Genomic DNA, 11,068 nt, shown 5'->3' with positions numbered 1-11,068 from the left:
TTGAAGTTCTTTTTGTTTTTCAAACTCAAATGATTGAAATATTATCGCTACAGGATGGTTTAAAAAGTTGCAATCTTTCTCTATCACCACAAAACAACATCTTAAATTGAGATATCGTTTATGTGTATCAAACGATAAACATCAGAATGACCAATGAAACTAATTTAAAATCACAGACTTTTCCAAAAGTAATTCACGGAGATTACTTACCCTGAGCGTTCCTTTTATACATACCATTCTGCTTCAGTGAAAATAAAAAAAAAGTTTCCATTATGGACTGCAAGATAAGAAAAATGTATTAAGTACATCACATTACAAGGTTTTTTTTTGGTCTTTGATTACTTCACAGACCGTTCCAACTAATAATGGTCATTAACACTAAAGGCTTTGTATTTAAATATTCCAGTCCGTTTACTAATCGCTCTCAATACTAACCATTGGAATATAATTCAGACTCTCCTTTAGCCGAACAAGTGGTTCTAAACGTGACTGATTTCAACAGTGAGAAAGTACTGGGTAATAGAATCATTCAACTGTGGATTTCTTTTCGATACAAAAATTAATATGCAAGATTTATTTTAGTTCTCTTGATCCATTGTAACCTACTCTTGATTCAATTGTAATTCTCGGGCTGATTTTACTGAAGTTCCTGTATGTTTTGAAAATGAACATCCGGTTGACAAGAGTACTACACTTTGGAGCCCATGATAAAAATGTACCCTTTCGTGTTTGCCCATCTCCTTCCACCTCTATTGTTTCGCACAAGCTCTCATTAATTAGTAATGTTCATAACCTTTAAATGCATCCCCCCCAATTTGTTGAGTTACTCGTCGAAAATTCCGCATTCTAGATGCAAAAAGAAACACGTTTTAAAACAGCTTTGTGTCACTACTGCTTTATGTGAGCGAATGTAGTAGAATATACAGTATTACCTCACTATCAGGTTTGTTCGATTCTTCATGATGGTGTGAGCTTATTTCGTCCTGATGTTCCAGAAGTAGTCATACCCTCACTGATATCACCAGCAATGAACCAGTGGTCTTTTTCATATCCATCATGATTTGATGGAATTTCTTTACGAAGATCGAACGTGTCGTAAAAGCAGCAGGAGCACGTTGTTGTGCACCATCAATTAAGAAATAGATTGCACATTGGCGCTGGCTGCTTCAATGACCCTGTTAGCACGAAGGCTCACAGAAGATGATGCTTTGTTTGAGGATTTGGGGTCGCCGAAATTTAAAAAAAAACTGCACACGTTGGGCTGCAGCTACTTTAATAAAAACCTGAATTTTTAAAGTAATTTATGAAACCGATTATTAGAATGCTTCATGCTTTCAATTCCACCTTGCATTTTCGGTATGAATCGTCTAAAACGTGCTTTGTTTTCCTTCAAAGGGTAACTAAGATCACTGTTGTTCGCTGGAGTGGGTTGCAATATTGGAAAGATGGCTTTGAGGAAGGACATTTGGAATAATAAATTAAGAGAAACAATTATTTGTGATCTCCTATTGTGTGTTTACGGGGCGCTGCCCTGACTTAAGATGATGCACATCTTTCTCGGTATATTGCAATTACATGAATGATCTTTACGATTAAACGCCTTGCACTTTTTTTGGTTTCTACATTACGTTAAACGACAGTAAACGTAAGTGACCCAGGAAAGGTATCGGAATCAGAAACAACAGTAACTTACCAACAGTAAATACAGAAGGGCATTTTCCCAATACAAAACAAAGCTTTTTGCCGGAGGAAGGGTGAGAGGTAATTCTGATACATTTAAAATGAGTGGTTTAACTGGACATTTAAAACAATAAATCTATTTGGGCTTTTTAAGTGTGACGTTAATCCAAAATCATTTTCGCTCTTTGTATTCAGTGAGAGTGTGGGGGGGAAACGCTGCTTCTTCTGTCGTCTGCCTGGTTATGTTACTGAGTGGAAAAAGCCTGCTTTCCGCTTAAGCCAACCTGCTTGCGAACAACAGGCTGGGCGGATTCCCCGATGTTCGACCCCCCCTCCCCTCCTCCCTCCTCGCTGTGATTGACAGGCCCGCAAGACGACAGGCACACGCCCGGAACCCAGCCCTTTGATGGACGGGGACACGAGCCAAACAGCCCATCAAAAATCGATGGATCGATGGGGAGCAGCACCTCAGCCAATCAGTGGTGCTCTTCTCCCGAACAGGCTGCGCGCGTGCTGGCACAATCGTATACGTCCGCCGCGCTCTACATGCGCTACCGCTGGATGAGGGGCTTTGTAGTGACTGCTGGTGGCGTGCGGGCCAGCCCTGTGGTGAGTGCGGATGTGGAAAGGTGTAGACTGTGGTGCTATCCGGCTCTATAAAGCTGTGTGCGAACACACCTCCCAGTGACAGAAAAAGCGCCTTCTTATTTCTCATCTGCGTCAGACCTCCTTCTAGCGGGATGCAGCTGGTCTTTCTGCTGTAGGGGAAGATTTGAAAGCCGCTTTGACGGTCCCGAATTCTTTTGTTCATTTAAGTTCGTTCTTCTAAGTTTGTTGCAACGTTATAGGTTAATCGAATTAATTAGTCTTCCCCTCTGGGTTATTTTAAAGTTTATTTTGTGCATTTTTTTGCTTTCTATGTTGGACATTTCGGCTAATTTTCTTTCTACCCCCAATCATTTCTATAAGCTTTTTTCACGTCTGGGTTCAAGTGCTTGAATCCTTTATCAAAGAAGGACTGTACTTAACTTTTCTACTTCCCAAAAGTCGACAGGTAAGTGACCAATCCACTGGGATTTTGATTGTATTCAAGTTTTACAAATTTGTAGGGATCTAATTGAGAATGAAAGTATCTAGACTAGTGCTAAAGTGGAATTCCGGCGGTTATGAAGAAGTGTCGTTATTAAGGGAATCGTCTGTTTTTTTAAAAAAATAAATATACTTAAATATGGAGAAATATTGATTCAACGTTTCTGTGTGACACGTTTTCTTAAACCCACTAAATGCAGCAGAGCGGTGGTTAACGTTGCGGGAGCCAATGTGAAGCCCATCCTCTTGATCAAACTACACACTCGATGTTGAAATCTTAACTCTGCAGAAAACGGCATCACGGTTTGCCTTTTTGTATCTGTTATCTCCCACTTCGGAGGTTGTCCATTACAAAACGGTGAGATGCTTGCATTTAGATGAAATCTCACCAACTCCATTGCACCAGATTGCTGTAATCCAATGCAGGTTGTTTGTAGCTCTACCTCCTACTTTTGTCTCAGTGACTCCTGTAGGAGAGGGGAGAGATTCTCTAATTAGTTGGCTTGGTAAATCACTGCACGTGATTCTAACATTCAATTAAGCGTGGTGGAGGTCTTTCGAAATGCACTTGAATCGGGGGGACAAATTGACACTGTAGTGACTAGAACGGTTGAAACGGGCAACTTTGCATCCACCAAAGGATGTTGATGTAAAATGTCTCGCCGAACTTGCGATGACAGGCCTTTTGATCGGAAGATCAGCACGTGCGTGGAAATGGCTCTCCCCCCCACCCCCCGCCGTCCACTTGAGGGTAATGGATTGAATAAAAATTTGTATTTGCTAAGATCGAACACTGCCTACACTTGGTGCTATTTGGAAAAGCTTCCTCCAGAATTGTAAAGCATCTTGGTTTTGAAATTCAGTGTGGCATCCACAAATTACCTTTGCACCCTCAAGTATCTCAGCCAGGGGTTTTAAGAAGAATTTAGTGCAATATAGAATGTAATAGCTAAAGGCGGAGAATTGGCTCATATTGTTACAGGTCAATTACACTGGTTTCTGATAGTTGCAAGGTGAACTACTCCCACATTACTCAACGCTCACGGACTTGATTTGGGGCCAGGATCTGCCTCGTGCGTTGTATCTTGTATTATTAGAAGAGGTGGAGAAAGATGACACCTCAAAGGTCATTTCCCTTGCCTGGACTGTGTGTGTTGATACACACACGGCGATGGAAATGTAGTGCTAAACAAGGCGCGTTGTATTCTTCAACGCTGACTTTCTGTGCTGCATCGTTGATCACCTAAAACCAGGTGAAGGGCGAGGTGTTCTTTCTCCTCCTCCTTTCCTTCCCCCCCCCAATAAATAAGCATCGATTGGGTCCTCGGGTCAACAAGGGGCGCCACCCCCATTTGCCGCGCATTCATTGTAACTAATGAACGTCATGTTGGGGTTTTTTTTTTCCCGCCGAACGATTTGGTAGCAAAAGAATACAATTTAGCGTTGAACCATTTGTGACATTGAACGGAGGACTGTGCATCTTCTAAGGGTTCTCTTTCCCTTGGTATGTCTGCAGCTTCCGCTTGGCGAGGCACGACTCGAATGTTGCGTGATCGGATGGAGCACTCCCAGAGGGGCTGGTCCGTCCCCCCGTCCCCCACTGCTCGCGCGTCTCTCACATGCGCCAGGGGGAGGCGGCTCCCTCTCGCCGTGCGGGTGTTGCGTTGCATGCGGGCACGTGGATTGGTTTCAGGCGCGACTTGTATCCGAAGCGAGAGGTTTCGTAAGCGCCTTTTGGTCAAGGGATCTTTAAAATGAAAACGAGTGTTGACTGGGTTATCTTGGATGAGTAAAGTTAGACTGAACCTGTAAAGGGAGCGACTTGTGATGATCCCGGACGGAAATGATGTGCAATAATTTTGTTCCTGACCAGCTCCGTTTTTTTTCCCTCCAGAATAACCAATTTGTTTGGATAGTTTCGTAAAGCAGATAATGCGGGCAAACAAAACTGGAGTGACAGTACAAGTGTTCAAATAACTGAGCCTTTATCAGGACTTGGGTTGGCTACAGTATAAAGCGTCATCTGGCAGCGCAGCCGTCCAATTTAAAAGGATGTTGCAATGTAGCAGATTTTCACGATTTTGCCTGGGGCACCTCAAAGAAGTAATAGTCTCGCCTTGCAACACAGTCCCCATAGGCATAAATTACGTACACTGAAAACTGACGTTTAAAGAATGTTATGAATTTAAAAATTAGTCAAGTATCATATTTTCAACTAATTGCATAAAATTGATCAGCACAGGAGAGATTAACATTTTGAAGAGCTGGTTTGTATTATTTAAAAAAAAAAATCTTTGAATGCTTTGTATAAATTGGCAACCTTGCTTGGCAGCATTTTCAATGTCGGTAATCTATTCACCGCATTAAATGATTTGCTTACAATGTTAATTGGAGTTTGGAGTATTTCCATACTAGAGTTTCAAGGTATCATCTGTTTGTCTTATGGGATATGAGAAGAATGGTTATCAAGCATAATACTTGATTGAAGGGTTTGTATATGAAAATATTTTGGCAAAAATGAACAGACTTGTTTTTGAGGCTAGGAAGAAAAATTTTCAATGATTGCTCAATGGAAATTTAGGCATCTTGCATTGTGCTGATTCATCGTTTTAAGGTCTCGATGTCCCACTTCAAGTTGGGGGGCTGTTTGCATAGTTGTCATCGAATTTGAGTTTGACGAGAAACAAGAACTTTGTTTAGGATTCAAGGAATTGTATTTTTTTAATTGAAGATCAAGTAAGTTACTAAACCCATGTAAATTTGAACTTCAGTTTATTAGATTATGGAGACATGAGTGAGCTAACTGATAGGGAAAAATACTCAATACAATATATAGTAAAATTTGCTAATTGATATTTGATTGTCAAATTTATTTTCGCTGTTCACTTAACTGCATTTAAGTTGGACAATTGTGAGCCAAATATTCAATAAGCATTTGTTGCAACTTTAAATTGTTCATCCGAATATTAAAATTAACCGCATTGAATATGTTGAGCACTGTCTTTTCTGTACATCAAATTTTATCTAAATTTAATTCATAGTAAAATATAATACTTGAGTTTTCAACAGGTAAATTAATTATATCTGCAACACATCTAAATTTGCGGCCAGTTTTAATTAAAGGTATGTTGTCCTAAATCTAAAATCGGGCTGAGTTTTCAACATGCAGATTTAAACATGTTAATTGGTTTATACACCAGTATTGGCCACTTAGTTCACAATTTGAATTTATCAATTGGCTCGCTTTGTTAATGTTGCATTGTGCACTTCATTGCTTCACTCAAATGGTACAAAATACTTAACATATTCTTGTATTCATTTTAAGTTTAATCTTTAACTGCTCCAGCACATCCATTTTCTCTGCTTTTCCTAATGTGCATTTGATAGCAGTGTTGTGATTTATATTTAAAAAAAACTTGTGGTCCATACTCCTTGGCCTGATGATGGTCTTTGTAAGTTGGATTGTTTTAGCCATCGTTTCTCGTGTTTCTCTCTGTGGAGAAGGAATAGAAACTTAACATTTGAGCTATACCACATTGTGACCATCTCTTCATTTGCAATAAGAAAAATTGCTTGTGTATGAAGCTTGTTTCATTTCTTTGCAATTATATGAAGTTTGAATATCCCTTAGAATGTTTTGAGTTTTGGCACTGGATTTGTAAAGATGGGTGTGATCTGCATATCTTTTTAAACATTTGATTTAATTAAACTTTGAACTTTAATATTAGCCACATGCCTCTGAATAGTCTTGGCATATTACCAAAATCTAACACCATCATACTTGGATGCACATTTAAATTGTATGCAAATAAAAGGTTAAAATACCTGGTCATGGGGAGGTTCCTGCATTTAAAACAAAAACTATAGATTATTCATGTTCTATTGGTAGAATGTATTTTTAATGTACTATTTCATAGGAAGGTAATAAAAAAATATTGACACCAGAGTCTTGAAAATTACAAACAAAATGTCTTCCAACTCCATTATCTTAAATATGCTTTCTAGGGTGGGCAGCATCTGAAGAGAAATGAGTAATATTTCAGGATGTTGACCTTGTGGTTGAGATAATTCCAGTTTGAAGCCCAGCAGCTAGGGCATGTCATGCTGTGATGGTAGAATATTGAAAACCAATTGTACAAGGTGTCAGAAATAGTGGATGAATTTCAAAATTAGAACTTGGAGATATTTGAAAAATGAGAGAACATTTCAATTTTTTTTGCAGAGGAGATGCTAATATGGATCAATATATTTGAATAATGAATTAAACTGCAAACTAAGATGTGGGCATAAGAGCTATAGATAAATTTTGAAGGGCATAAGGTGAATGGAATGTAGTCTAAAACTAAGAGGGCAAGTTTGAGGGTTTGAGAGGAGAAAACAAGAGAAGAATAAGCTTGTATGTTGGAGGTGGATTTGTCATGTTCTTAGTGTTGAAATCCTTACAGATTATGTAAAGCAGTGGATCATTTGAGAAGTGTCCATTAAGCAGGGTTATGATAAGTTTGAGGGCTTGTATGCTTCACTCAATATTGTCATTGGGTGCCAAAAACATCTTGACAGGATGCTACAGGTTCCAATGTATTTTAAAATAGTTGGGCATGTGGTCATAGGTTTTGTTCAAATCTTTCAGCAGTTTGATCTTTGTAAGCATTTGTCCCAATAATCTATCAGTGTTTGTAATGTTATATTACAGTTGACATTCACAATCCAAGATATTTGAGATGTAAACCAACAGCAAATTAATATGCTTGGCTCTAATCTCAAGGCATTTACATCTATGTGATATACATCACCTTGCGAACTGTAACAAGAGCACTAATTGTGAAGGCTCTCTAGTGTTTGTGGTAGAGCTATCATCAAGTTGGCCGGCCATCCATCCAGATTAAAGATGTCTTTGCTGACTGCAAAGCAAAAAGTAATTTTAAAAACTAATTTCAAGGTTTCAGAACAAAATATCAAAAACTTGCAATTTTTGTACTTGAGTTGATCAAAATGGTTGCTTTTGAGTCACAGATGGTTGAGTAAATATTATGACTCAGTGCTTTTTAAAAAAACTTGTACTTCATGCAAGGTGTATCACTGTCTTTGTTCAAATGAAGGATTCTCTTTGAAACTTATTGGAAAAAATGTGAGCGCATCCTGTGGAGAAGCAAGGAATCATCACCTCTTTTTCAGGATTTCCATATTTTGAAGTGTGGATGATGCCCCAGATGTTGTTGTCAAATGTCCCTGATTGTAATTGTGAATACTGATTCAGAAATATCTAAATGAGTTGATTTATCAAGAGTTGAAAATGGCTAGAGTGGTGTTTTAAGGGGAAAATCCAAAATGTTTATTGTAAGCTTTCCAATGAGAAGAATTTTCCAGTTAATAAAAAAAACTTGTCAGTAAAATTGCTGATCTCTTGACGCATTGCAAGAATTTGCTGAATTTTGAAATCTCCACAGGTGCTGATGTGTTACTGAAATCAGTGCAAATTAGTGCTGAAAAGAGAGCACAATTGTGTAGTGGAAATTTGTTCATCTTGCAGTTTGATTCCAATTGTACTTAAAATTTCAAAAGATCAACTGTGCTGATTAATTCTTTGTTCAGACTTGCTCTGAGCAAAGGATTACAATGGCATGGTTGGCTGACTGCAAGGTTTGCTGCTTCTTGGCACCAGTGGGTACATCAGGCCAAAATAACTGAAAGGTATTTGGAGAAAAATTGAGAAATCGTGGAGAAGAACTGTGCAAAAACAATACACTAAAACCACTGGTATCTGGCACCTGGGGGGGTGGTTAGTAGTTACCAGATGAGTCAGTTTTCCACTCACTTGAGGTTACATTGCATGATTAGCTAAATTGTGTTGAGGCATGCTGATTTTAAACCTATTTCATTTTTTAATGTAGTCAATGGAGGTATAGAAGAAACTGAAACTTGATTGCTGCAGAGAAGGGGGGGCCCATAAACTTGGAGCAGTGCCCTGAGATGGCTATAGCAGAAAAAGGTTGAGAATGACTGCTCTCTATTGTCCAATTGAATCAGATGTGTGGTGTGGCAGTCTGTTTCTGGTGATGATCAATCTATATTTTGTTGTAGGGCATGCAGCAGAATATTTTGAATCTTGATTGATCTGTAGTGGGTCTTCTGATTTCCCCCCCCCCCTCCCCCGGTCGGTAGTTTGACAATATTATAATACCGTATATTTCAGTGTACAACTCGATCACTCCCCCGCCTCAGTATAAGCATTTTATGGTAAATCCAGCATAAATCTACCCCATTTTTTCTGGCTGCCTGAGGTGTCCCAAAGCTTGCGATGCCTGAGATGGGCTGTTGACCCCTCCCATAGATCGTGCTAATTGATCTGCTGGGTATTGGCTGGAGATGGTTGCTATCATGGAGGGGTCCAACGCAGCACGCAATGAAGATATGAAGTGAGCTTTAAGTTGTAGAAATGGCCAAGAAAACCAATAACTGCTGCTGCGAGAAAATTTGATGTGCATAAGAAATTGGCAAAAGATTGGAGGAAGAAAGAAGAGACTTTACGAAAAATGTAATGTTCATTGAGAAAAAGAATCGCTTGTTGGCCAGAATTGGACAATCATGTTGCAGAATGGATACATGAACGGGGAAGATTGCTATCTAGTCACCCGAAATATAAGAACATTGGCACTGCAGTGGGCCATGACACACCCAGATCTTGGGGATGATTTTGAGGCTACAATAGGCTGGTGCAACTGTTTCCTGAAGCGGAAAAATCTGGTATTACACAAAAACAAAAAAAATTAACAGGAACTACCAAAAGATCTTGATCATAAAGTTGCAAGTTTTCACCAGTTTATTATGCAGAATCGGAAGAAACACCAGTTTGCATTGGCAAATATCAGAAACATGGACGAAACCCCAATAAATATGGACATGAGAGGCAATGGAACAGTAGACTGGAAAGGTTTAACTGTTCAAACCAGAAGTACGGGCCACGAAAGGACCAGGTTTACCGTGGTGTTCTCATGCATGGCCAATGGGATAAAGTTGAGACCCATGGTTATCTTCAAATGCTAAATTAAACCAAAAATGAAATTCTCTGCAGATGTTTTTGTATGCTTTTCATGAAAAGGATGGATGGATGAAAATGTAAAACTATGGATAGACAATGTGAGGAACAGGCGGCCAGAGGTTTGCACAAAGATCAGAGTTTGCTGGTCTGGGATATGTTTCCTAGCTACTTAACTGAGAACACTAAAAGTAGATTAGCAATACATAATACTTGGCGGTTATCCTGGGTGGTTAAATGTCTATATTGTAATCTGCTTGAACAAACCATTTAAAAACCGTATGTGCAAGGAATGGAATACATAGATGTCGAGTGCAGAAGTGTCATTTACAAAAGGTGGGGTAATATGTGCTGCATCATTTGATGTGCTGTGTAACTTCATGCTCCAGTCATGGGACAAAGTTAAAGTAGAGACTGTGATTAAAATCTTTTTTAAAAGTGCAGTATCTCTTGTGCAATTGATGGCACAGAAGATGATTTATTGTGGGACACTGATTACGAAGCAGAAACTGTCTCATCAGATACCCATATGGTGACTGTTTAAACTGAGTATGGATGTGCTTGATGTCATCTTTGCTGCAGACGATGATAGCAAAAGTGATTTTTATTTTTTGCAAGGTTCTAAATGTGTTGCTTTCAGACAGTGGTAGCGATTTTTAAATTTTTAAAAATTTTTGGAAGTATGGGTAATAATTTTTTTCTTTTCAATAAAAATCTGTTGCATTCAGATTTTTTTGGTTTTTCAAGGGTCGACTTGTATGCCAGATCAGCATGGATTGGATTTTGAGTCGAATTTAAAGTCTCAAAAGTATATCTGGATATAAGTTGACCCCCATTTTTTTTTTTTTTTTTTTTGTTTGGAGGGAAGTTTTGGTTTCATGACAACTTGTGTGCTGGAGTATACAATAATACTTTTGAATCCATACCGCATATGCTGGTGTTGCTCAAAACTTAAAAATGTCACCTCAAAATCCGGGATTGTCTTGTATGCAGAATTTAAGATCTGCACCTTGACAACAAAGTCTCAACACCACTGCCAACTTCCCGCTGGATCCGATGCAACCTTGTTTGTGTCTTGTTTATAAGCGAAGTCTCAGTGAATCTGGAGGGTCCCAGCCTAACTACTGTTGGCTCTGTATAGGCTTTAAACAACCTGTTATAGGAACCAACAGGTTTATTTTAAAATGTGCTAATAAAATTAAAACCTTTATAGGGTAATTTGTATTAAAAATATTGTGAATTGATTTTAAGTGTCCACTGGTC

The 11,068-nt window shown here is 38.8% G+C and overlaps 1 protein-coding gene across 1 annotated transcript in view; it reads left to right on the top strand.

Annotated features, from left to right (window-relative positions):
• Nucleotides 1-2,423: 2,423 nt before the first annotated feature.
• Nucleotides 2,424-11,068, top strand: part of LOC138758287 (ELAV-like protein 2) — a 136,447-nt gene continuing 127,802 nt past the window's right edge. The window contains exon 1 of the mRNA XM_069926992.1: nt 2,424-2,734. The gene's annotated coding sequence lies outside the window, so the exon portion shown is untranslated. The remainder of the gene's footprint in view (nt 2,735-11,068) is intronic.

Source organism: Narcine bancroftii, chromosome 1 (assembly GCF_036971445.1).
Source record: "Narcine bancroftii isolate sNarBan1 chromosome 1, sNarBan1.hap1, whole genome shotgun sequence".
NCBI classification, from domain to species: Eukaryota; Metazoa; Chordata; class Chondrichthyes; order Torpediniformes; family Narcinidae; genus Narcine; species Narcine bancroftii.
Note: the sequence above shows the minus strand (reverse complement) of the source record. Positions and strands in the feature narration are given on the sequence as shown.